At 41.1% G+C, this 27,822-nt stretch overlaps 1 protein-coding gene across 12 annotated transcripts in view; it reads left to right on the top strand.

Annotated features, from left to right (window-relative positions):
• Positions 1–27,822, top strand: part of AGBL1 (AGBL carboxypeptidase 1) — a 489,849-nt gene that overhangs the window by 378,662 nt on the left and 83,365 nt on the right. The window contains exons 26-27 of one of the 12 annotated variants that reach the window (XR_014885979.1): positions 18,432–18,479; positions 18,591–18,750. The exons of 10 other annotated variants lie outside the window; for them this stretch is intronic. The gene's annotated coding sequence lies outside the window, so the exon portion shown is untranslated. Of the gene's footprint in view, positions 1–7,646; positions 8,390–18,431; positions 18,480–18,590; positions 18,751–27,822 lie in introns of those variants that run through there. One more of the 12 variants, XR_014885985.1, reaches the window with a different exon arrangement.

Raw genomic sequence — 27,822 nt, 5'->3', positions numbered from 1 at the left:
TAATGCTGAGGTGGGATTTGAAATAATTCATCTACTTTTAAGTGATGTTGGCAACCTAATTTTGACTCAACACTTTCACGGCGCTGAAGGAAAAAAAAAAAGGGAAAAAGAATAATTGCAAAGCACAAAATAAGCAGAAATGGTTTCAGTGAGGTGTTTTGATCACCGCCGTGAGCTGTTTTCTTGCTGTGTTGTGCGTGACTGAAAATCAGAAAGGGAATCTGCCTATTAACAAATGGGAAGCTGACCAAATCAGTTTCATCAGACTGCAGTAAAAGCACAGAGCAAGGGACAAATAAATGTAAGTGATTAGAATTATTTCCATTCTGTCAAAGAGACTTTGTGAATGAGACGGGAAAGGCATAGTTTAATATCTTTGAATGGGGAAAAGTTGATCAGGTTCCCATGTGCGTGGTCGCCGTGAGGTGTCATGGACTGGCAGTGAATGGATGGGTTTGGGGCAGCCCCTGAGAAGGGACTCCATCTCTTTCCCCAATCTCAATCTGCTCTCTCCATATTCTGCTGCTCACTTTTGGAGTAAATTGCAAACCTGTATGAGGCGTTGAGTAAACAAATTACTGCCTGCACATGTGTGTTCATTAGGAAAAGAAAAAAAAAAATCACGTTGATTACTTGGCAGCCTAGCATTTCATAACATCACAAAGGGTTTTTAGAGATGAACAGCTACAGCAAGCCTGCCGTGGAAACCAATATCTCCACCTGTGGGAAATGCAAAGATAACAGGCAATTGTGACTAAAAATGCAATTACGACAAGAGAAAAGGATTCACTTTCTTCCATACGCATACAAATCATGAAAAGATATTTTCATCCCAAGCCAGGGAGGCCTGAGGCTGGGTTTTATTCTGTGCTTAGAACCAGTAATAATTTCTTTCACCTATTATGCATCTCCCAGACAAAAAATGTATTCTTCTCCATCTCACCTAGAAGGGTCTCTACTTCGAGGCAATTCTTTTATCAGATGCTGAGAAGTAAGATAGAGAAAGCAAATATTTGCCTTTGAGCATTTAAAATTATATCCTTTTTTTTTTTTTCCTGTCCTGTAAGATCAGATTTCTTCTGGAACATGAGTGTGGGCAAGGCTGTGCTTTTGAAAGAGAACATCCTACATTTTAACCACAAGGAAAATATAAGAGAAGCACAGGACCCCTGTGTGCTAAAGACAAGGCAGGCACATCCTATGCACTATGGAGCTGGTAAAGCCCTACAGAAACCTCAGCAAAATGCTTGGCTGTCACACTCCATTTGCTGTTGCATCCCTCCAAGCAGCTGGCCTGGCAGCTGATTGCTTTACTTCAGGTAGAGAAGTTCAACCTCCTGCATCAGCCCTTCGTATGTGGGATATGCTGGAAGGAAGCAGAGCTTAAGGAGTGAGGCACAGTGATCACTGCTCTGCTGCGTCCACTGCTGAGGGATGATAGGATACCTCTTAAGAAGTGACAATGAAAAGTAGGTCTGTTTGTAATCCACGTGTCACTGAAGGGCCCACAGTGTGGCTGTTGCCAGATTACCCAAAAAGTTCCTCCACTGTACGAGCCATTTTGCTGGTAGCTTCCAATTCGTGGACTCTGTTTAGACTCGTTTGCAGCAACCTCGAATCATTTTCTGTTTCACCCAGGTTCTGTTTTCACTTGGAGTTTGGAATTGCAAAATATCCTTTCAGAATGAGCCTAAATCATAGAGACAGCTTGAAGAAGCAAGGTGAAGGGAAAGCAAAGCTCTGACTTGTTTTGGAATCTCTGCACTGTTTGGGTTTTCAGTGGCTTAGAGGGAAATAGCACAGCAACAAGGAGCCATTTTTATGGTGCTAGGTCTAGCATGGAATCCTGAGGGCTCTCTGGCATTATGTTTTTGCTGCAGTTCCTCTGAATTCAAGATACTGACCTCTGAACACAAGATATTGGCCTTCTGTCTCCAAGTCATTGCACGGTGTTGACCTCGTGTGACTGTTCTGTGAGCAGAGTTATTTAAGGGATTAAGTTACCTCCTCAAAGTTAAGTTGATAGAGGTCCATGATTTGGCAGAGGGGACCAGGACTTAGTGCAGCACACGCATCCTTGTCACATTGAGTATCGCTCCTACGCAAGAGTAGCAGCGCTTCATTGTTCCTGAAAAGCCTTTTCATTATAAGGGAAAAGGTTTAAGAGATGGAATTGTTGTTTCAGACTGTCACTGACTCAAATACAGAGAATGATATTATTGAAAAATGATTTATTTCTTCCACTTGAGTCTTTCTGGATGAGTCTGAGCTCCTTCGTAGGTGAGGAGCATCCCCAGTGTGTCCTTTGCTCTGCAGATGGAATTAGCTCAAAGAATTCTCCTTGGACTGCTCTCAGGGTTGGCGATGGCCACAGCAGAAAAGACAATGAGAATGAGGCTTGGCAGGTGAATTAGAATAATAGAATCACAGAATTTTTACGGTTGGAAAAGAACATTAAGATCACCCAGTCTAACCCCAACCTACCCCCACCATGCCCACTGACCACGTCCCTCAGTGACACATCCCCACAGTTCTTGAGCATCTCCAGGGATGGTGACTCCACCACCTCCCTGGGCAGCATCACCACTCTTTCTGAAAAGAATTTTTTCCATAGCTAATCTGAAGAAGAATCATTTTCCCAGTGTATTTTAATATATCGTATTCTCTTGGGTAGCAGGCACAGCTCAGCAAAGCCCCATGATCACACTTTTGGAGGGCTGCGAATAACAGATTATCATCATTTTACAACAGCTACAAATTGCTACAAATCACGGCCATTCCATTACATCTAGCAGGAAAACACAGCTGCTTTCTGAGCAAATATGGCACGTTGATAGGCAGCTTTCCGATTTAGGAGAGGTTTGACAGTGTACAAAAGCTTTCAGCAAAGATACTGCTCTAAATCTTGCCCAAGCTGAAGTATCTGAAGAGATGTTTATACTTCACTGATCATTCAGTCTTAGATTTCTGATAAGGCAGAAATCAGTGCTATCTGATACCTCTCTGCTAGCCTGTAAGATATAAATGAGAGAAGTCTGTGCCCTGTCCGGAGTTGACAAGACATATCAACATGGCAGAAAACATAATCGGTCTGACACCTCCACTGGCAACCTTGGTCCTCCCCTGGCAAGGGAGGAAATCCATGCAAGTGACACCCAACTGAATCTGACAGTGCAAAAAAGAAAAAGGATTACCTACCTATCTGATTTTAGTATCATCGTCCCAAACATCAAAGTGCAAAATCAGGCACACTACTTCCTTCTTCGGTACCATCAGCCACAGCCGAGGGTTATAAAGTCTCAGTGAATCATAGAATCATTAAAGTCGGAAAAGACCCCTAAAATCATCCAGTCCAACTCCATTCCATCCCCACCATGCCCACTGACCACATCCCTTAGTGTCACATCTCTCCTCTTCTTGAACTCCTCCAGGGACAGTGACTCCATCGCCTCGCTGGGCAGCCTGTGCCACTGCATCACCACTTTTCTGAGAAGGAATTTTCCCAATATCCAACCTGAACTTCCCCTGCTGCAACTCGAGGTCATTCCCTCTCATCCTATCACTGCTACCTGGGAGCAGAGGCTGACCCCATCCTCACCACAACCCGCTTTCAGGCAGTTGTAGAGAACGATAAGGTCTCCCTTGAGCTCCTCTTCTCCAGACTGAACCATCCCAGTTCCCTCAGCCACTGTCCATCAGTCTTGTGCTCCAGACCCTTCACAGCTTCATTGTCCTTCTCTGGACACACTCCAGGGCCTCAATGTCATTCTTGTAGTGAGGGGCTCTACACTGAACACAGCACTCGAGGCGCAGCCTCACCTGTGCTAAAACAGAGGTACAGTCACCTCCCTTAATCCCATCTGAAGAAACCCCAATTTCATCATCTCAATAAAAACAACCAAACACCCTTCCAGGATAAGACCTTTAAGCATACGGTAACTTTTCTCCTTACCTTTCCTCTCAAAACAGCACATGCAGCTATACAAAGCAAAGAGAGCCCTTTCTAGCGTGCTTTGGAATAAACTGACATCCACACTTAAACATATTGCACTGAACAACATTTCCTGGGGGCCCCTGATGTTGTTGCTACCCTGACAGACACAGCCGCCTCCCAAATTGCACTTATCCTGACCTTATAGCTACTGACACAGAAATGCCTCCAAGACAACGTTGTCTCTCAGAGGCGCTGCACATTCGCAGATGCACACTCACGTATACACACAAAATTATGTCAGCCATTTAAGTAATCCTTTTTTGGCCGTCTTTTAAAATGCATCTTTCGTCTTTCTGTAACCAAGGGCTTTAATATTCAAATGTTCATGAGCACCAGCTTTATTAAAATTAGGGCTTGGGGAAATGTCTCAGAAAAGGAGAAACGAATATTACCCAACCATTTAAAAGATGCTAATTAATGGAGTTCTGAAGCCCAGAGAGGCCATTTGACGGAGCAGAAATTCCTCTACTAGACAGATTTGTAACTTATCGTTTCAAGTGGCAGAGGTGGAAACAGGAGATGAGCAAAATAAAATGCAAGTAGGTTAAGAAGAACAATCCTCCAGGTGTTAAGAGGACTCCAGAGTTTAGTTCTGCGCCAGCAAAATGAGTTTTCTGCCTACAAGCTCTGTGCGTGACGATTTTTCTGGCCGTGACACAGAACACAGTTTGTGTCTGTTCCCTGCTGGAAGTGCCCTGTGCTAGGAAGGAGCTGTAACCCACGTGCTGCTCAGCCACTGTTGAGTAGTGGCTGCCAGCTGCTGGTGTCACAAGGGGATATTCTGAGATAAGTTTACTATCAAGGGTACGTGAGCATTTCCAGCATGTGTACAAGGAACAGCTTTGTGCTGGGAGCAGCAGAAACATGCTGGAATGGCCAGAGCTCGCCCAATAGACTTGTTTGTGATTATTTCATCTACCTTTCCCTGATCAGCCTTGGCTAAAGAATCTCCTTTGGCTGATGTGGTGAGAGCTTGAGGCTGTTCAGGCAGGAACATCAACATTTATCGTTTGGATGAAACATCAGGTCATGGAGACTTAATATGTTATTGCTTATCAGCTGGGTGAACGTACCTGTCCGTGCATGTGATCCTTGCCTGGAGCTAATGCAAAATAACACAGTGTACCTTCATTTTGTTTCACTGTCAGATGAGTTAAATAGCGTTATTATATCTTTGCAACAAGCCAAGAATGTGTGCCCAGATTGCTGCCTCAACTCTTCTGATATTTGGTGACTTGTTAAGCTGCTCTCGCTCGATCTTGATTCAGAGCCTGGAGTCCTTCACAGCTATCATGAAGTCATTGAGAGACCTGGTTTTGTCACCCTGGGATGTATTCTTACATACAAGGACTTGTGGCTGCACGTAGCACAGGTGTACAGGAGCTGTGACAGACTGGATAATTTTATTGACCAGGAAAACTAGTGTATACATCCCAAAGACCAGTACTTTTCATGCTCTTCCAGGTCTTTTTACAAAAATTAATAATGATAACTTTAAAAAAGAGAAGACTGAAAAGGGATTTCAAAGAATAAAAAGCTTCTGTCAAGTCTCTGATATCTGCAAAGGTATAAATAGAGAAATACTCTTTTAGTTCATAGAACTTCATTGTCTTCAGAGAATTACTGGGAGGAAAAGCATGAAAAAAAATTGCATCTGTTTCTCTAGCAAAATGCAGATTGACCCCCCTAAATGAAGACAGTTGGCAGGAACTATATGATCTGAGGCAGAAAAACAGCAAAAAATCAGTTTTAATGTAGATTTGTCTCTTTAACTTATGCCTCGACTTCAGCAGGTTGCCATAAAGAAAATGAAATGCAAACTGGAAACACAGGCTTGTTCTGATAAATGCAGGGGGAGGAATAAAAATAACAAATATATTTGTTTCCCTACTAATCCCTCTTCATTATAGGACATGGCTGTTTTGTCTAATGGTCACAAATGAATCCAATATGAACTCAAACAAGGGGAGGTATCTTTTCTGTTTGTAGATTAAATCATTTGTAAAAATATCTCAAGTGCAGTCAACATCAACAAAGTCAAATAAAATCTCTCTCTCACAGGCAAAAATTTACCATAGCAAGTAGCTTTCTATGACAGTTGGTAAGAGGTAATTTTTCCCTGGAGCCAGTTTCCTTTGGATCAGTGATGCACCAGTCTATAGCAGAGAGTTTGCATTAGGATCTCTGTACCAGCACGCATAATAATGAATCACACCCTACATTGATTTAGTAAACCAACAGGTTTTATTAACTCAGCAATGAGATTAAAATGGATTAAAACAGGAGATGGGCTCTATCATTGCTCTAGTAATTTACCCCTGATTCTACAGAAGCACAATTCACTTTGTTTTTAATACCTGATTAGACTCAGTATTGCTGTACCATTTTCTCCTGGGTGGAAAGTGTAGTGAATGTAGGTGAATCCTGTACCCACACACAGCTACAGAAGAAGCTAAAGAGCCAACTTTACATTACAAGTGTTATCCCAAACGAAGAAATTGATGATTTTTCATGGCAGGAACTTTTGAAGTTTCCGGCTAAAACACACAGAAAAGGCCCTAAGGACTACAAGAAAAACATGGTTGGGATATGTCTACATTTCACTGCGTAGGAAGCTCCAGCAGTGCCGTGGTACCAAGCAGTGCAGAGCCCAGCACAGATCTGCCTGAGAAGAAAGGAATTTAGGTCACACCATGCTGTGTAGCTACCAGGACCCAAGCGGGCAGTTTTAAAGCTATAACTGCTTCTCCACTGCATTATATCTAGTGGAGATTAGTTCTGTTCACTTCAGCATGTTCAGGATGCTACTTTGCCTTTCCTGTAGTGCTTTTCCAGGAGTCTTTCAGTGCAAATCAGTGATTTTCCATCCACCAACCCAGCAAAGTCAGATGGGTTATTCCTAAAGGATCTGCAGAGGGCAGCTATAAATTTTGCAAAACTAAAAGCTATTGGCTCAGAATTGTTCAGGTTAATGCTTAAAAAGTAAATAGGTTGTAATGGCCAACAAATTGTAAAAGCTTGAAATAAACTTGCATACAGCTTGTCCTTGAGTCTAGGGAGAGTCAAGGAGAGTCTCCTACTTCGCCTGGTTGAACAACCTCCCTAAACATTCTGTGGGTTCAGAAAGGGCCTTCATGGAAGTTTTTGTTACTTCTCAGTTGAATCTGAGCTCAGCCCATTAGAATCATTGAGTCATGGGATCATTAAGGTTGGAAAGACCTCTGAGATGATCGACGAACCAGCACAGCCCCACCATGCCCACTGACCACATCCCTCAGTGCCACATCCCCACAGTTCTTAAGCACCTCCATCCAGGGATGGTGACCCCACCACCTCCCTGTGCAGCCTGTGCCACTGCATCACGGCTCTTTCTGAAGATAAATTTTTCCTAATATCCAACCTGAACCTCCCCTGGCACAACGTAAAGCCACTACAGCCAATTTTGTAGAGATTGAGCTATGGAATATGGGAGCAGAGAGTATAGAGCTGGAGAAAACCACAGATTACAATCTGGTCCTTCTCCCGAGCTGGGACCATTAACATAATAGGCATTTTATTGCTTTGCTGTATTTTTTTGTATAAATTGTGTGTAAATTGAGTTATGCCACACATATGCAATAAAATTAAGCAAATATTCAATGTCTTTTCACAGATAAAGCTAAAAGAAAATCTAATTCTCCATTCCGGAGTTAATCCACCATGAACAACTTGATCAATGAACATCCTTCTAAGCCGTCATCCACCCACTTCATTCCTTCCCACCTCCTCCTGTTTTCTGGGAGAAGTTTGATTAAATTGCCAATAACCATACTCACCATCACTGTGATTATGACAATCGTTATTATTGTTATTTGTTATTAGATCAGTGAAGGAAATGCTTTTTCTATCTATAAGAATTTATAAGATTTCGAAATGTTTATTCTCAGTCTGGATACCTCACTGTTTGTCAACCAATAATCTGAAAAAAGTACAGTTTAGATCAATGCACAGTTCATATGTATATTTCAAAATGCCTCATTTAGATTGTGGTGAGCTTTCTGAAATAAAAACATAATTAACGTGTTGGAAATGAGGAAAGAGGACGTTTGGGCCATTTAAAAAAAAATTGTTTCTTCCAAACGGGGAAATTCTTTTCAACTGAACTCCTCTACTAACAGTTTGTACTGACCTTCCGACATTCAACAAGAAGAAAACTTCTAGTCCAAAAATTGTCAGCTTGCCGTTTACTATTAAAAGTTTATATATCACACAAAGAGTTGCATTAAAAAAAAAAAAAGTTATTACTTGCATCCTCAAAAGGAAAAGAATGGTCTGATGGAGGTAGGGAGAAACAGGGATTCACAGTCTTAAACTTCTTAAGTATTTCTGATACCATCTCAGCCTCTGGGTCACATAGAAATGACCTCTAATTCTTCAGCTCTAAGAGAGCTTTCCATAGCTCTCAGGATTTTATTTCAGGATATATAAATATGTTTTTATACAATTATCATATCATCACCAAACCCTTATCCATCCTTTTCACATTTCAAATGGTCTCTGAAGGTGTTTGTTTGGAATGAATCTGATTTTATTACCTTTAGCCCAGTTTTGAGTTTTAGCCAAATGCTGTTAATCTCAGATATTTAAAATCCAACCTCTCAAGCATGGGCAGCTGATGCAGTCTTGACTTGTCTCGGAGTTCAATCTGTGAACTTGGCAATTGCATGAGCAAGTGACTCATATCTCAGTTTGTGTTTGTCTCTTAGCTCAGACACATTCATCTTGAGCAGAGCTGTGAAAAATAATTGTTTCTAGGGGGGCTGGTGACAATTCTGATTGCATAAGAATACTATAAATCACATTCAAAACCTGATGCCAACTTTCTTTACCATCCTACTTTTAAAAGGTTGCATCTAAAAAGGTTTTCTGCTTATTTCTGGCATCTTGAACTTCTCTGACCCTTTTCTTTGTCTCTTCTCCCCAAAAACCTTGGGGCATGTATGTTCTTCACGCCATTAGCTGTCATTTCCCCATGAATGGTTGTTAGCTCTGCTTGGTTTAGCTCCAGCCAGATGTTGTCATCTGTGTAAAGAAGTGGTGCTGAAGCTCAGCATGTCATTACTGTGAGCCACAGCAGCACAGGAGAAAAGCTGGAGGAGAACTGCACTTTTTAAGCTATCTACTGAGGTACTTTGTGATGGCAGCAGCAACAGCTCCAAAAGCAGCAGTAAAAAGTCCACTGTCTTAGAAGAGTATTCATAAGACCTGGAGATGCTTCAGGCAAACTGTATATAACTTAGAGGAAGGTAAAAAGAAGCTCATAAAATGTCTTCCCAAGGAAATGAAATAAGCTGAGGAAAGAAATTTGATGTGAAACTCCAGCCTGAACCTTTGCCTATCTCTGTACCGTACTGCTATGTTAACACAGGTTTCGGTACAACACTGTGGGAGCATTTGCTTCAGGTGAAGAACTGCAATTAGAGTATTTCCAACGTACCATCTATTTCTACTTAAGCTGTCTGAATTGTCCTCTGTTGAATAAAAAGGGATAATAATATAAAAAGGTCTTTAACCCTGCTGCAAGCAATAGGAGGAGAGGGGAATATTTCTGAACATACCCACAAAGTTTGTGGGAACAGCCTGGGGAAAATCAGTTCAATAAATGTCTGGTTCAGAGCTAGGTTCTCCAGATGGCATCAATATATCATAAAGTGTCAAAGAGAGCCTTTCTGAATGCAAATCACTATTCACATTTTACCTAATTTATGTAAATTAGCTCATTCAGTCTTCTACTTAATCCTCTCTGGAGTTACTCCAAGGTTCGAAATGAAAGATATACTTCTTGCAAAATATATATAATCCATATTAATTGCTTCTGATGGAGATGAGTGGGATGGACAGCTATTCCAGCAGTTAATACTTTAATCACTTCACCTCAGCAGCAGCTCTGTTTCAGGTGAGCATGCCCTGACTACCTGTTTGCAAGCCACAAACAGCTGCGTGTTGGGATGCTCCAGGTGAGGGCTGTCAGGCAGGCAGGTTTCAGGAAGGAACCAAGAGACATTGAGTAGCGGTGAGGAGAGAGCTGGCTTTGAGCAGGTGCAATAAACAGCAATCCAACTCTTCCTGCTCCAAACTGGGATAGAGGTTCTGCAGTGTCTCACTGCTCCATCCTGAAACAAGAGAACAGTTTTTGTGGAAGAATGAATTAAAAAAGCAGGAGATGATTCAGTTAGGAAGTCTCTCAAAATTATTCCTATGAAGCAACTGAAATGTGCTTGGTTGTATTAACTTCAGTCTGTCCTTGGTTTAATGTTTGTGCGTTATTTTGACTAGCTCCTCTTTAGCCACATAGTGCTACTTATGGATTTCTTACCCGCGTTCTTTGTGTCTGGATGGTTGTGATTGGATTCAGATTTAAAAGACAGAGACTTTAATTTTGAAATCATTGCATTAGAGATTTAATATATTGATATTTCATAGTATATCTCTATAGAGAGAAGAGATTAATCTGCAAGTGGTGAAATGTAGTGTGCTACTTTGTTGTACTTGACAGGCTTGGAATAATATCTCGCTCACAGATTGGGTTTTGTCAGACTTTTGGAGAGGCCCCTAAACTTCAGGTGGGTGTTATATGGGCAGTAGAAAGGCAAGAGCGTGGAGAATCAAATTGCGGAGAGCTACAGGCTAGTCAGCATGACTGGGATCAACTGAGTGCACAGGGCAAGCCATTACACTTGTACCAAAAAATACTTACATCTTTGTGGCTGGAGTATATGTTAAACGTAACAGGTGAGAACGGGCTGGTTTAAATGCAATTCCCTGATATCACCCAAATGTGTACTACATTTGGCAGCAATGGACCTGCATTATGTTCTACAATTTGTCTTATCTGCCTCTCAGATCAAGGCGAAAGTATTGGCTGTTGTTTTTTAGCAGATATCTGTTCCCCATAGCACTGTCAGTAATGAGTCTCCTTTTGCTGGTCAGGAAGACTTGTCCCTGAAACATTTTGAACTGCCATTTCAAAGACATTTTTTATCTGAGAATAGTATGTCTGCAGGAAAACTCTGAAGCAACTGATCAGTGACTTTCAAGAGAGATTTTTTTCTTCTTTGTAAGGGCAATATTATTATTATTACTATTTTGACAGCCCCAGGGGACAGGAATATCACTGCATTCTGAATGGCCATATTTACATAACCTGACTAATGTCACCTGCTTCTTGTCAGAGGGATCCACAAGGTTACAGAGTGCCAGAAGGTAGGAAGAATAGTCTTTGCCCTCCAACTATGCATAATGCTTTTTCTTTCTTTCTTTCTTTTTCTTTTCTTTTTTTTTTTTTGTTGTTGTTAAATGTAAGTACTACTGGAGCAGAGTACATTACAGTAATTTCCAGTTTATATCACCTCAAATGGAGCTTTGATCAAAATAGGCTGATCGCTTTGATGTAAAATAGCTATAAAGCATATAATTTGTACAAAACGTCAGAAAGTTAACTTTTCTCATTCAGCAAGGTGATTAGATGTGGGTGTCGTGTTGCTTTGAGGAACATGGTTTAGTGGGCAACATGGGTGGCAGGTGGACTTGTGAAACAGATGACCTTTGAGGTCTTTCCCAGCCTTAATGATTCTATGAGCTGGTCTGTCCTTTCAGCAGATCCCTGCAAGTGCTGAGCAAATCATTCATGAGCTTGGTCAGTCAGAGCCAACCCCACTCTGAAACTGCTTGGAGGGCATCTCTCATTGAATAAGCTTAAAGGCAACCTAATAAGGAACCTGGAAAAGAAGATGCTTAAGTGAATCTTCATCAATTTCAGAGCTGAATTATTTGAATCATTTCAACTTCTGCCCACCACCAGGATGCATTTCCTAAAACGCTGTGGACACATCTACAAAACAGATCTCAGCACCTCCCATTTAGGAGTTTAGGAGTCCATCCAACAAGTCACTTAGGCTTGGGCTTAGCTGTAAGTACATGCATATCTTATAAACAGCAGGGAGATCGCGTTAAGTAAGGAGTATGTGTAAAGTGCTTTGCTGGATTGGGGCCGTAACTACTGCAGTCATTGTTGCTAGGTAAAAATGTAAGGCAGGCAAAGTGTTTCAGCAAGAGGATAGTGTGATCTTGAGAATTACTCAACAACAGCAAACTGTGGGAGCAGGAAGATGACTGACTGATTATTCTTCCCATTCCTGGAGACCCATGGGAGGATCTAAATCAACTCCTGAATGCTGCAGGGTGACTTCAGACCAGTGATTAGAGCAGAGAGAAATGTTGTGATTCAGAACAAATTAATTAAAAAGTGCTATTTTGGCTAAATGGAAATCTTTACCTGACCTATTTTGATTTCTTCTAATTTTCCATTTCCTAAGAAAAATCCCAAATGAAATTTTTCAAGCTTTCTGGATGTTTGCAGTCTAATACGTATTTCTTTTTGGTGGGAACAAGTCCTACTTAACAGAAAACATTGAGGCAACCAATCCAAACAGAAGTATGAATGCTTCATTTTTAACAACATCTCACCAAGAAAAAATGATCATATTTTTTGTGTGATTTTTAATTGAAATATTTGTGCTTTTTTTTTTTTCCCCCCTCTGGGGACGTACAATGACTTTTTTTTAAAGACTTTTTTAAAAATGTGGCAATTTTTCCTCAAGAAAAAGGAGTTAAATGAAGGACGAACTCTGTCTGTTCTGCTTCTACATAAAATAAACTTTTTTATTCCCAGCTAGCTGTGACAGTTACGTAAAGCTATTGAACTGGGAGCTCTCACCTTCAAAGAACTGCAAGGTGACAACAATTTGCAAATGAAGGGTTTGTTCCTGTCCCATATCAAGTGGTAGTTTTTTCATTGATTCAAATAGTTTTCAGATCAAACATTTTTTTTTTTTCCTCAAAATCACAGGATATCCAATTCCTGTTATCAAGGCATGGATATGCTTTATGCTACAAAGAAGCAGGAAAATCATGTAAAGGCTCTAATCACTGCGTGCGTATCTTAGGAAACTCTTTCAGTTCACGCACTATTTCCTTACAAAGTCAGTGAAGCAAAGAATGGCCTGCTCCCATGTTTTAGGTAGACTGAAGCAGTATTTCCCATTGCGCTCATGTTCCTGTAAGAACTTGTTCTTGTTTGCTCTTGGGATGGTCCTTGCCCATGGCAGCCTATGCTTAACTCCAAGAACCCCAACACTCTTTACCCAATTAGAATTGTATCCTGGTGCTTGTTACTGGATCACGTTGATTTTTAATGCGTTTAATTGATGGTGATTGTCTCAAGAGCTGCACAGACAGCTCTTTGTCAGTCATGATTGCGTTGCAGAGTCACAGGGAGCATAAGGGGTTAATGAAAGGCTGTGCAAGTTAATAGAGAACTGAAGAGAAAAAAAAAAAAAACAAAAGGAAATCCAGAATAAACATCAATAGGAGAAGGCAGTGATGAATAAAGGCAAACAGTTTATTTGATTTGAAACATGTTATAAAGGACAATGATTGTGTTAAATAGAACGCTGTTGAATTATAATTGGAAATAATTGAAACGCACCAAAATAGTGAATAAAACATTAGATATTTTAAATTATGTTATCTCTACAATTATCTTTGGAAATAACTACAATGAAGCCCACGAACTGTTGTGAGTGGAAGAGAGTCACCCAGGGCCCATTGTCTTCAGTAGTCATTGTGTGTAGTGTTTATGGGTAGGCACTTATGAGCAAGTGGCAGAGTTTGTTTCTGATGTTGCATTCCATGCATGAATGCCAGTCTTACTGAGGGTAAAATGGGGGGTAAGCAAGGAGCTAAAGGGAAGCATTTGTTATTTTCAAACCCACTGCTTTTGAAATTCATCTAGAAGATGCAAGTCTTAGAAATCTTCTGGTTTGTTTATGGGATGTGAGGGTTTAAAGACACATATTTTTACATCTGTACATTGTTATTCTGAAATGTTTTCCTGAATGTTTTTATGACAGCAAGTACACATTATCCTTTTTCAATAGCAACGCTGCTTGAAAACAAGGAATTTTTTTCAGAAAAAAAAAAAAAATTGTCATAATATTCAAAGGTTGTCACATCAACATTTGTACCCAGGGAAGCGGTGAAGTCCCCATCCCTGGAGGTGTTTGAGGAAAGGGCAGATGTAGTATTTTGGGAGATGGTTCAGCAGGCAGTATTGGCGGTAGGTGGACTGTTGGGCTAGATGATCTTAGAGCTCTTTTCCATTCTGAACAATTCTGTTAGCTTGCTAGCTTCAAATGCGGCCTTTTTATAGAAGTGTTAATGGAAGGTATTACACAACTTTCAGCTCTGACCTAAACATGTCCCCGGGGTAAGGTGTGAATAGTGGTTTTGCAACAGGCTTCGTGATGTGACATCCTGCCAGAACTTCAGGGTGATTGATGTAACAGTGGTGCAGAGTGTGGTTGGTAGTGGGTCCAGTATTGCTCAAAATCTTCATCGGTGACTTGGATGAAGGGATAGAATGTACCCTCAACAAGTTTGCTGACGGCACAGAGGTGGGAGGAGTGGCTGATACACCCGAAAACCGTGCTGCCATTCAGTGAGACCTGGACAGGCTGAGAGCTGGGTGAAGAGAAACCTCATGAGGTTCAGCAAAGGCAAGTTCTACACCTGGGGAGTAATAACCACACTCATGAATATATGGGTCAGATTTTCCCAAGCGCACACAAAGTAGGCAAATAATTGAATTGCAATTGTTTAATTTTATTTTTGGTCCTGGGAAAATAAACTGCCTTCCCTCCTCCAGGGGTAGAACTGATATGTTTGTCTGTTAATGCTGAGGAAAGGGGTGTGATTGAGAGAATTAATTAGGAAGCTACCTAAATGGAGTGGCAGGTGAAACGGATCTGAAAGAGACACTTACCTATTAGGAGAGAAAAAGAAGGTTGAATATGGGAGGGAAGAACAGCTGAAATTCAAGAAACTTCCACAAACCAGTGCAGTCTGCTAATATTCCTGAAGGGTTCGTTAACAATGGGGTGATTTCTTACCAAATGATTGTCTGTTCTGTGTTAGTCTAATATCTACCAAAATTACACGCTGGGCATCTGGCTTCTTTGTGCTTCTTGAAGGACAAATTAGAGGATTTTTCTTTACGGTGCCACTTAGAAAATGTTTCATGCTCTACACGAACAGAGGGAGGGGAGAGTCTGCTGAAGGGGATCCTGCACAGCCCAGGACCATACCCAGGCTGTGGTGTAACAGGAACCAAGCAGACTGCCTGAGAAGATATGGGGGAGGATGGATACGGCTCCAGGTTCTCTTTTAGGGTGCAGTGACTTCTCAAGCAGAGTTACCACTTGGGAGCCTGAACTCTGTGCTTTGTGCAACACCTTAATGCTATTCATCTTCAGAAGATGAGATGCTGGGATGAGGGCGAGCAGAATGCCTTTCTGACACAGCTCTTCCACTGACGTCCCCATGACATTTTCACAGCTCTGCGTCTGTTCCCACAATCGCACTTTGCATATTTGGTTTGGGCACTGGGCTGTCTCATTATTAGTAACAAACGTCTGCATTCACATGATGTGATGGCTTCTTGGTAAGAAGTACTGTTTGCTCATTACTGGAGCCCTTTTGTTGTGACAGAAAAATAACAGCAAGCAGGGAATGAGCTGATACCATTTATAGGAGTCTGCTGTGATTCTGTAGTGAAAGGTCTGTGATTTATCTTCCTTGGGAGGCTGAAGGCAAAGATTAGAATCTGATGCAAGGAGCCCTTGTTGACACAAGTGATGTCAACTGGTGCAAGGATCAGTCAGAAGCAGGAGAAGTCAGGGCATCATGGCTTATCCTCATGGTGAAATTTCCAAATTCCTCGAAGCTTGTCTTCATTCTTTTTGAATATGAAGGCCTGCACAGTGTATCTATTTCTGGAGATTGTGCAGGATGAATGAGGTGGAACAAGCAAAAGTAAATATTAAGCACTGCTGGGAAAGGAAAGAAGCATTTGCTAAAGATGCCTAGATACCACAAAGTGCAATTAGCCAGGTTTAACATTCTTCCAGGCAGAACATGCAAACATACAGAGAGCAGAGCCACCAGGCTTCACCTGGCTCATGCCTCCTCATCAGCAATAATTAAGGTGTTCTTCTCTGAGACCCTAAATAGACTGACTATGAGCAAACAATGTACATGTATGAATGTACTATGGCCAGGCAAGCAAAGCAATGCTTTTAAGCCAGCTTATGCTTGTCTATGGAGGTACTGAAGGTGGAGGCTGCTTTTACAGGCACTTTCACTGTCCATTTTCCATCGTTTCTACAATGAAGTTGTCATCTCTCCCAGCACTTTGGGAGAAGAATCATAGAACACTGTAAGTTGCAGTTGTGATCATGTCATGAAATATAATACACAAATGCAGGTGCATAAAGGAGGGAAATGAAGTCTGTGCAGCCAGTCCTGTTCTTTCTGAAGTTTGAATTTCGTGCCAAGAAAGAGCAAGAATCTGCATTTGTATATGATATGATATGATTTGATGTATATATACATACATCAAAACTAGCGTTACAGGTTGGGCCAAAACCAGGTTGGCAGCTTCACTTTAAACAGTTTTATGGATCATTAGGTACCACACAGGAGACTGAGCACACCAACTACCATTTTTATTGATAGTCAAGGGTTTCTAGCCTGAAACAAAACAATTATTCACATCAACTAGAGGCTGGAATAAACTGTCCCAGGCCACTGTCCCCTCAGAACAGATGCAGAACCAAATCTGGACTCAGATTTATGTCTTGATGTATTTTTCACTCACCCAGGATTTTAATATCCTTATGGATGCTTTCTCTAAACAGGTTAGAACAACTGTTTTCCTGGGAAGATCTTTGGCAGGCAAATAGATAGGGTTTTCACATGTGCTCCAACAAAATGTCAGCATATTCATGTAAGTAATACATATGCCTCTAACAAAATAACAGAAAATGAGCTTATCTTATCAGCAGAGTCAGCTTTCACAGTCCCTTGTATCACAATTTCACATGAAGCTCTGCATTCAGGAGCAAGGTGAATGGTGCCTGGTATTTCTATTTACTGCCTACTTCTCAGATAACTAATATGCCAGGGAGACTTTGGAGACTCAATGGTACAAATTCCTTAGGAGCCATTGAAGTGTCTAAAATGCTTTCAGAGGGAATAATTGTGCTCCAGAATACATAAAAAAGTGTTAACTCACTCAGTACTCAGCTCATCACTGATTGCCATCTCCCAGAAGACCCACCTCCCTTAGGCTGCTGGGCAAAATGTATTTATCCCTGTCTCATAGATGAGGTACAATGTGATGAAGGCCCCAAGATTTTCCAAGATCCTAGCATCCTCAATGGGCACCGGCTCTCCTGAAAACGACAGTCTTTTAGATGCTGAAAGAAACTAGAAAAGCTTTTACATGCTGCAGTAGGAGCTAAGCTGCTCTGAACGTGGTTCTTGTAGGCAGGACCTCTCACAGTCCTATGGGACTTGACCAGTACTGCAGAGATAATGGAGGAAGTTGAACCTAGGTCCGCCAAAATCAGCACTTGATCATGAGCCCAGCAGTTGACCAGAACACTTTAACACTCCCAGGAGCAGCATACTTTCAAACTGTGATCTTGTCATTCACACAGTGCTAATACACTGCCGCCAAAATGATTCTCATCCAGATCTAAAAGCTCACTTACTACACACGCTTTGTTATTCTAATGAAATGTGTGCGGGATTTATTGTGTCTCTCGCTAATCCTGGGGAAAATCATAGGTCCTGGAGGTCAAATAAATGAACACAGAGCTCCCCTCGTCTCAGCCATATCTTAATATTTTTCTCTTGATGGAAGTCTTCATCCAAAGAAGCTAAATTTGAGAGGCTTCTAAAATGATAAATCAATTATGAAATGGGAACCTCCATTACTGTCTGTCTACTTAATGATTTGACAAGTTAATTAATCTCCTAAGTAACTGTAGAATGACTGTCTCCTCGGTAAATTATAGAAACAAACTTTGGCAGATTCCATAGGTCTTGGCACTACAGTATCAATAGATACTAGAAAGTTATAGATAATAGACACTAAGTGAGGTCAAGCTGCTTCTGTAGCAATAACTTGAATTGTTTATTGCCTGGGGGTGTTTATGCTGCTAATTATTTTGCTGCAGCTAATTATGGTTTGCCTGTTTACTTGTGGCTAAGTTTTCAAGAGATGCCTTTACTCCCTACAGAAAGATATCAGATCATGATAGGGAAGGACAGAACCTCCTGTCTCGTTAGAACAAAGGCACTGTCTGCTTCTGCTCAACAGACAACACAATTACAGCTGACACAATAATTGATGCTGAAGTTTTCCAGTGAGAAAGATGGACACACATTATTACCCCATCAATCTTGTTCCACATGGTGTCTTGTATCTCTGTTTTTTCCTACTGTGGTGGCAAATTGACTGCAGCACTCCTAACAGTCTGTTTCTTTTCCCGAGGGTGGGCTGTGACATGGAGAGGGCATCTTACAGGGCACAAGGAAAAAGGTGAGCCAGCCCAGAGAAAAGACCAGTCACTGTGAATGGAAGTCAAGCTTTCTTCCACCACCTTCTTTGCATGCTTCCATTTTCGTTACACAGTGTTCATTTTTTCCACAGGAAAAAAGAGGATGTCCAACATCTTCTTATTATACATGCACTGCACACATTGCTCCATTGCACTGAGAAACCATCTGACTGTTAACAGCAACTGTCCCTGATTCACATCCAGTCCTATCTGAGCCTAAACACAGACTCCTATGAGATTTCTGCCAGATCTGTAAGTATCTGGAAACCCCAGTGTGAATGAGATGTGTGTCTATTTGACAACTCTCCTGTCGCCTCATCTAAGCATCAGTTTTGCCCAATTTAAAATAACATTTGGCATCTAGTTTATGTCATTTTACTGCATTTCATATGCATTATAATCTATACATTAAACTCATGGTATGGAGCTTAGTCTAAAGCCTACGTCTACCATCTTGAAAAGAATTTCTGTCCATATCCTAAAAAGTCTGATTTCTACCTGTCTACTGCTTTCTCCAATAGCTGAGTAGAAAATTATTTTTTTTGGTTAATAACAATAATACAGTTAGTCTACAAATACAATTGCATATTCATTTAAAAAACAAGCAAACAGAAAACAAGAATACAGCATAAAGCCACATAAAATACAGTGTCTGGCACAGTTGCATTATTCCTGTAATGAATAATCACTAAAGATATTATTGTGGATGCAGTTACCATGCAGCAATGTGAACAAAATGCTTTAGATGGAAAATTGTACTTCAAGAAAATGTATGCAATAGTACAAATGTATTACTGCCCATTAATATGTATTAATTCAATGGAAAATGCCTGACTGAGCTGGTTTACATAGATTAGGATGGCAGGCAGTGAAAGGAAGCACTTGGACTTGGTTAAATGGGCTGTGAAGATAGGAGGAACTCGAATCCAAAGTGCAGAAGCAAACCACAAGATAAGCTGCCCAGTTACGCAGGTATGGTTTGTTCCTTCTCTCATTCATATCAGTGTTTTCATTATGACAGAGAATCAGCATTCCTGCTCTTGATGCATTAGTTCTACTCAGTCCTCTTGATCCTGCATTTAAAAAATTTCCTTTTAATAATAATAATACAATTTGCCTCAAGTTAGCTACTTAGTAGGAATCATCTCATTTGTTTTAGTGTATTCAGGATTCAGAGTCTGAGCTCCTGCCATTCTTGTCATCGTCAAGAGAAGCTTCTGCATGTCTAAAGCTCTTAAGTAATTCACTCACTACTCTACCCCTCTAACTTCTGTGCATGACAAGCAGAGTTGTTGCAGTTCTCTGAGCTGCACAGATGCAGTGAGGTATTCCCGCAGCCTTGAGGAGGAGCTTTTACTGAGACACATCAGTGTTTCAAATGATGCCAAATGTGCCCTTCTGTCCAGGCATGGTTAGTTACACATACAAAAAAAAAAAAAAAAAAACAGTAATCTCACTCTCCCTTCTGGCTAACAATCTTGTTATGAGACAGACTATTACGGCAGTCATATGCTCAACATAAGATATATCTTTCAGTGTGTGCATTTGAAAACAAACAGCGCAATTCATAAAATAATGCTTACATTTGGTGGCTCTGTCAGCCACACGTCCTACACAAAGTCCTGCTTTTTGTGTGGGAATGGGTGACAGATTCACTCTCCTCTGCCTATGAAAGAGGACACGCAAATTTGGAGAAGGTTTTGGTGAGGAAGATTAGAATAGATGCACCACAGGTAGGCATGATTGGAGGAGATGGTAGCCCAGTATACAGATCTAGTCACCAAGAAGAGGGAATGAGCAAGGAAGAAAACCTGCCTTTGGATTGTGGATTACTGGAATATCCACAAATAGTGGATGCTCAAAGTAAAACATGTACTTGGTGGGTTTTGAGGGCATGGGCACGTATCCTCCAGTGCACAGGAATTTCTCATGCTACTCAGTAATGGAATACAGATGAGTTACTACCATTACTGTCCCGTTTTATATCTTTACTAGTAAAGGAAAAATCATTCCCCCCCAAAAAAACCAAAAAGACAACAACAAAAACACCTCCACAGTGAAATGCCTTTGTGATAGCAATCAGAACAGTTTAATCTTTTGCATTCATGATAGCTACTAATTCTGTACAGATGAGACTGCTGAAGTTAAAAAAAGAAAACAACAACAGAAAAAGAACAGCTTTGCTTGGAAGAGCACCAGAGATAATTTTTATTTAACCCCATTTGTTTGTAGCATCCTCTATTTATGAGCAGGAAAAGATGGTATTTCGACATGAACGAGCTTAATTTAGATACTTAGAACTTGTCCTTGTAGCCCTTTTGTACTGGGGCACCAGGGTTTTATCAGGCCTGAAGGAATGGAAGGGCAAAACAGAGGACCTTGTCTTTAGAAAAATATCTTTACGTGTGACCTTGCTAGGACACAAAGGTTATTCAAACCAGTGAAAAATGATATCATACATGACTACGAAAGATTTACTGCCTCCTTTGCCCAAGCAGCCTCATAAATTGAATGTGTAATCCATAGTCTTACCCACATCCTCTTCCAAATTCATCTGCCTTGCATAAAACCTAGTAATTTCCCAACAAACACAGCTGACCAACTTGATAGCAAAGAGTGGGGTCCCTGTAGTGTGTTAAATCCCTCCCCGCCAATAAAATCCTATGGTATCTTTAATGGCCACTTTTTATCTAGGAATTTTTGAAATGATGGAGCTTGGATCATTCTTTCTACCTAAGTTTATATTCACATGGCTCTCAGGGCTCTAGTGACATTCTAATAAGTGTATTGAATTTTGAGCTGTTCAAGGGTTTTGTATATTATTTATGAGAATGGATTGATTTCTCTCTCATGTGAAGGAATATATGTAAAATTGAGTTTTGTTGTGGTTGTTTCTTTGCTCAATGTCTCTGATATGATCATGGCTTCATAACGATTTCAGTGTATTATTGCCAGAGGTATTATAAAATAGGGAGACATTATCCTTCATGTCATAATTCTTTCCCTGCTGAACAAACTCAAAAGCTTTTTTGTTTGTTTGCTTATTGATTCTTATTTTAGAAAGTAGTAAATTAAGTGAATGCTGTTAAACAAGAGGCCAAATTCCCCTTAGTTTCAAGTCAGACTTCAATTAGCTATGCTTCCATGAGTATGTTATGATACTGTTCATAGGGAAATTATGACATTGTCAACAAATGGGCTCCTGTTATTATCATCGTGAGCACAAAAATATAGATTTCTTGTGCATAACCCTTGCTACCTTTATAAGGTAATCTTCAGCCATTGTCAGAAATAGTGACAGGAAACACCTGCAAGTTACATTGGCATTGTAGGATGTATCCATCTCAAAATAAGTCTGGGAATTAAGGGAGAAAAAAAAAAAAGAGAGAAAATATAGGGTCTTCAAGATGCTCTAGTTTCTGCCATTGAATTGTTCCAGCTGTGCAGCAGGTGTAATTTATAGTCCTCAAAGGTCTGAGTGGCCAAAACCTATGGGACACAATAAGTTTGTCTCCTTCCACTGTTATTTCACTGTAGAAGATGTCAATAGAGAATTAAAATTCACTGACTTTTACAATAAGAAAATGAAGAGTTATCAAATTAAGTTAGTTGAAGGTAAGTTGAGAACATACAGTAAGAGGTGTCTTGTACACAAAACATTCTTCATTTCCTGGATGCTACATCTTTATATGGGTTCAAAGACTAGACAATGTTTTGTCACTTTTCAAAGGCTATTATTTTTTCTTCTCTTTATTTTTATAATTTTTCCTTCAGTTAATTGTTAAGCAGCTGTTGCAGCATGCGACTTCAAAGCACCCTGGTGTTGTTCTCAAAAACGAAACAGCCTGCACTTACACCAATTTGCTTGTAAACACCAGCTTACCAGTTTCCAGCCTGCTAAACTGTTCATGCCCATCGTGTCAATCTGTTTTTGCAATGCAGAGATCACTCTATAAGTGCCATCTACCCACTACAAACTGATGCTGCAGGCTATGCCTAGAGAAGAAAAAATAGTGCATCTGACCTCATCAGCTATAACTACATTTTATTGGAGCAACATAATTTAGATTGACCACTGTTGTCTGGATGAAGAGGAAGGTCATTTTAAAATGTAAATAATATGTCTCTGTTGTTGGGGTGTAGGATTCACCTCTGAAGTTCATATTAAAGGGAATCTCACAGCTATCAGGGAGTTGTGAATATTATATTTCAGTCTGAGCAAAACATACCTAACTGCAATGCAACAATATGTGTTAGAAACTGAACTGGTAAGATACGGGACGCTGAGAATGAACACAAATAATTCTAAGCCAAGGTACCAGCAGGGGATTGATAGAACATATAACCAGGAGATTGGCTGTTTGTTTCCTTATTCATACTGTTTTATGATTTCATTTCTGTGTGCTGATTAAAAAGTGGCTAAAAAACAGTGATGGAGGTGGAATATTCTGGGAATGTACTGTGCATGTCTCCCCCAGACCAGCTGTGATATAGCCAAGCCTTTTCCGTCTTGAACTTAGCAGGCTTTTTAAAAATCATTTCTCCAAGTAGATGTTCATTATTCTGGTGGAATGAGAACATTCTCTGAAATCTAAGCTGAATGTGTCTGTGAATATATTTTTACTTTACAGGTACATTTTTTTTTAGCAGCCTTGTCCGTTAGGTTAAAGTGTTTTTGTTCCCACCTGGTGTTTACAGCACGTGAATTGCAAACATGGCTATCTCAGTCTTCAACATCAGGTTATCTGGTAGGACCATGTCTCCAGTCTCTCAATCACATCAGTTCCGTGACAGCTCCTTTTTCTGACTATACCTCTTCAGAGTCAGTCACCAGATCAAAGATCCAGCCTTGCACAATACTGCACAATAGGTTCAGTACTATGAAACAGAAATACACCAGCTGCTATCCCCACACCTCACACTGACATTTTTAATTATGACATCGCATTGATGAGTCACAGCTACCTGCCTTGCCATCGGTCACAACATCCGTATTTTTCTCTTTTTCTGCTACTTAAGTTCATGATATTACAATCTATACTAGTAGATCCCATCTTTTTTCTGTTATTCCAACTCTCAAAATCATGTAACTCTTCTTGTATGGCAGCTCAATCCTTCTTCCCATTTCATAGAATCATACAATCACCAAAGCTGGAAAAGACCTCTAAGATCATCCAGTCCAACCATCCACCTATCACCAATATTTCCCACTAAACCATGTCCCTCAATACAACCTCTAAACATTTCTTGAACAAGATTTTCCTAATATACTTCCCTTGGTGCAACATGAGGTCATTCCCTTTCAACCTACTGCTGTTACCTGGGAGCAGAGGCCAATTCCCACCTCACCACAACCTCCCTTCAGGCAGTTGTAGAGAGAAATAAGGTCACCTGTGAGCCTCCTTTGCTCCAAACTAAATAATCCCAGTTTCCTCAGCTGCCCCTCATTAAACTTGTGCTCCAGACCCCTCACCAGCTTCTCTAAACATACTCAAGGCCTTCGAAGTCTTTCTTGTAGTGAGGAGCCTGAAGTTGAATACTACTCGAAGTGCAGTCTAACCAGGGCTGAGATTTTCCAGGTTTGTACTCACAGAAAAGTAGCTGCACTTTTTGTACACAGAGCATTTATGAAAGTTTACGCCAGATTAGCCTCCAGGAAGCCTCTTTAGGACACCCCGTACTGTCCCTCCTCTTACCGGACACTTTATCCTTGAAACAAACCTGTTGTTGTTTTCCCTTCAGCTGTTTCCTTGTTTGTTTTACAATGCCTGTGCTATACCCCATCTTATCCAATGAAACAATTCCTCATGCGACACCACATCGAATGCTTTACCGAAATCTAGATAGATTAGATCTACTGCATTTTCTTTGTCTAGAAAATCAATTATCTTATGAAAGAAGGATACTGAGATAGTCTGAAACTCTGTATCTCTCTATTTAACATTTAATCCTGTTTTGCATTTACTTCCATGCCTCTAATTATTCTGTCCTTAAGAATTACTCTGAAGACTTTGCATAGTCATGCCTACTAGTGAGCAAATGCCTTTGACCTTGGTTTGCAAAGACTGTATGCAGTGTGGCTCATAGTTAGATGTAAGATTCAGGTGCAAACATCAGTACTGTACCATGATATGCAACTAGAAGAATCTGTGCATGGGGACTGCAACAGGGGAACTAAAATAATGCAAGGCGAAAACCAGTAGAAATTCAGTAAGCTGTGAAGGAGGCATAAATGTTTGCCTTATTCTCATACTGTTATTTAAAACCCTATCAGAGAAGGATTTTGAGTTGAAGAACCTTTAATCTGTCGTTGTACAGCTATTTTAGTGGTCTTCTAATGAGGATGAGCTTACTCTGCTTCCACCAAAGTGTACAATGCAGAAAAGGTTTTGGGGTGAGAAGGTTCTTGTGCAAAGAAGCATCTGCAGATCGACTGACTGAATTATGTAATTTTACCTGTTCTGCCTTTGGTGTCCTATCCACAATCTCCCAAAGAGAAATTCAGATGTGACAAAAGTATCTTCTGCTTGATATTTTGCTAACCGCTTCACATCCTCCAGAAGTACAGAACCAGTAATTGGTTTTCCAGGGGCAACACCTCTGAGAGAAATTATGTTATTTTCTTCTTCTCTTTTCTCTTGTTGCTCCTTCCAGCTCCGTGAAATATACTATCCTCATCATACCGAAGCTGCCATAAATGAAAGTCTGTCAATGTTGCCATTATGAGCCCTATTTTTAAACAGCTTATCATTCAAAGGCAAAGATTCATTTTCTTTCCTCACCGTGCTGGGTGAAAAAAGGTCAGGTTTGGGCTGCAGTCTAAAATATACTTCCTCTGAACTTTTTATCATGAACCTAAGTATTGAGCAAAGATGGGCCAAGAAGGATCCAATATGAAGAGATACCACTTCATCGTCTGAAGCCAGGCACTTTGCTGAGGTAGAAACCTAAATCTAAAAAATGAATAATTGTCCTTTATCCTGCAAGGAGTCTGGACTGGATTCCCACAGTCAGGCTCCCTCAGACTTTGGGAGACACATGAATCAGATCTGTTTTTCTAATCTGTGCTCACAGAAAAAGAAATTATCTCAGCTTTTTTTAAAGCAGGCAAGAATAGCAGAATTTCCAGGAACCTCAGGGAGACAAAGAGCAGAACACAGTGTCAATAACTCTACATAAATTTAAGCCTCTGAATAGGCTTTTGGATTCTACTGGGATGAACAGGGAAGTAATACTGAAGGGAAAGAGATCCAGGAATGAATGAGAAATTTGACCTGCATCGTAGACAGATGATCTGTTGGAAGAAGAGTAAATGTAGGGTAGCACAATGGCAGTTAACCTCCCTGCGTCCAGATTTCTCATCCATAAAATGATAGTAATGATACTTGCCTTTGTGAAGCACTTTGAGATCTGTGGTGGAAAAGCAAAGTATAGAGCAGACACTGTTATTTCAAAGGGACAGAGAATAGCAGGGGTTCATAGATCCAAAATTGCAAAATAGACAAATATTGTGGGAAGAACTGCGGAGGTCAGTTGTATCCTATAGTTTATTGCAGCTTTAATAATGTTGGTGGCTTTGCTATTTAAGTGCAACATCGCAGGTAATTACTCCATTGCTCCATAACTATCAGGGTGGGGATAAGAAGCAGTTTATTTCTCTGGAAGAACATAATTGGAGCCAAATAATCTGGTATGGAACAATTAACAAAGTCATGACTTTTCTGCAGTTTTCCTAGAGATATTTCCACAGATTTTTGTATGTTTTGATTATTCACCAGTTTCCTCAGCCAGCAGTGTCGTGGATGTCAAATGTAATGTGATTCCTAAGCAGTTGTACCCAATTTTACGTCTTACACATCAGTTCTCAGCCTGGCTCAGAGTATAGTTCCGGGCTAAGACAGACTTATCCCTGAACCCCTGCTGCTTCCAGGGTCATGCTTGACTTTGCAGGATGCCTCCTTTCATCTTCCCATGCACTCCTTACTAGTGTTTACTGAAGGAAATCAGAGAGAAATACAGCAGAGCAGATTAATATCCATCACGAAGGGAGGTGGGGAATATGCAATCACATAGCCTGGGTACTTGGCAGCTCTTTGAGCTGCCAACAACAGGAGAGGAAAATCAAAGTGAAAGATGCATGCATCAGAGGGACATGGAGAAATCACAGGGGATTCTCATCTGAAGGGTGGCAGTGAGGACAGATCACAGCTAAAGCCGAGCAGGGCATGCATGCCAGGTGAACCAAAGCTCCTGAAAGCTGCCAGGCTGAGGGCCCCATGGTCGTATCCCAGACCTCATGGCTCAGAGAGTATTGTAGATGTTTAGATAGTTGTAATTGGGAAAAGTTTTCAACTGAATAAGCTCCTGAGTTCATCCATGGTGAGATAAACTGTCTCCTCTATCACACGTGTTTGGAGACGGCCAGGCGAACGAGTTTAGTGAGCCTGCATTGCCATCTCCCATGCAGAAGGGATGAACTGAGAGGTTGAGAAGGGGGAGCACGCAGCCATCGCCTGCCCAAGGCCTGCTGCCACCTCCGTTGGTCGCCCACTGTCCTGTCAACCTCAATGCAGGGCCCTCGCTTGCAAATTGCCACCTACTGCCTGCACAATCACGGACATTTCGAGCAGCTTTGAATACCCCCGTCTGGATAATAACAGAGCAGGAGCTTCAGGCCAGGCCATCCAGCTGAGCTAAGTACAGGCCTGAGGAGCTGTGCTGAGGAGAGCGGCTCTCTGGCAGCATGCAATCACCCCGCTCGATTCAGGCAGTGGCTCCTTCCCTCCATCTGCCTCAAATCCCACCCCAAACAATGCAATATGAGGTCTCTGTGACCATGCTTGAGTCAGAAGGCATAGAGAGATTGGCATTCTTCTTTGTGCGTCCGTAGGCTGGGTTAAATTTCCCACTCCAGGTTTTTCTCTCCCTGCCTACAAATATGTTACACACCCAGAGGAGGGCTGGCTGCTTCTTTTGTCCACTGAATGGAATATCAACCTCTGACTTGACTTCCTGACTTATCCCCAGTCCTCCTCTGCAAAAGCTGTGTGCCTCCTCCACTCCACTCCACAGACACAGAAATCAGATGAGGGAAGAGATGTGGAGTCCTCAGTACAGGAGAGATATGGACCTGTTGAAGTGTGTTCAGAGGAGGGCTACAAAAATGACCCAAAGGATAGAATGCCTCTAAAAATACAGGCTGAGAGCTGGGGCTATGCAGCCTGGGGGTCAGAAGGCTCCAGGGAGACATGAGAGTGGGTTCTCAGTACCTAAAGGGGCTATAAGAAAGAAGGGGACAGACTCTTTAGCGGGGTCTGATGTGAC

Source organism: Meleagris gallopavo, chromosome 12, assembly GCF_905368555.1.
Source record: "Meleagris gallopavo chromosome 12, MGAL_WU_HG_1.1, whole genome shotgun sequence".
In the NCBI taxonomy this organism is placed as follows: Eukaryota; Metazoa; Chordata; class Aves; order Galliformes; family Phasianidae; genus Meleagris; species Meleagris gallopavo.
The sequence above is the reverse complement of the archived record's forward strand: the minus strand, read 5'-3'. Positions and strand labels throughout refer to the sequence as shown.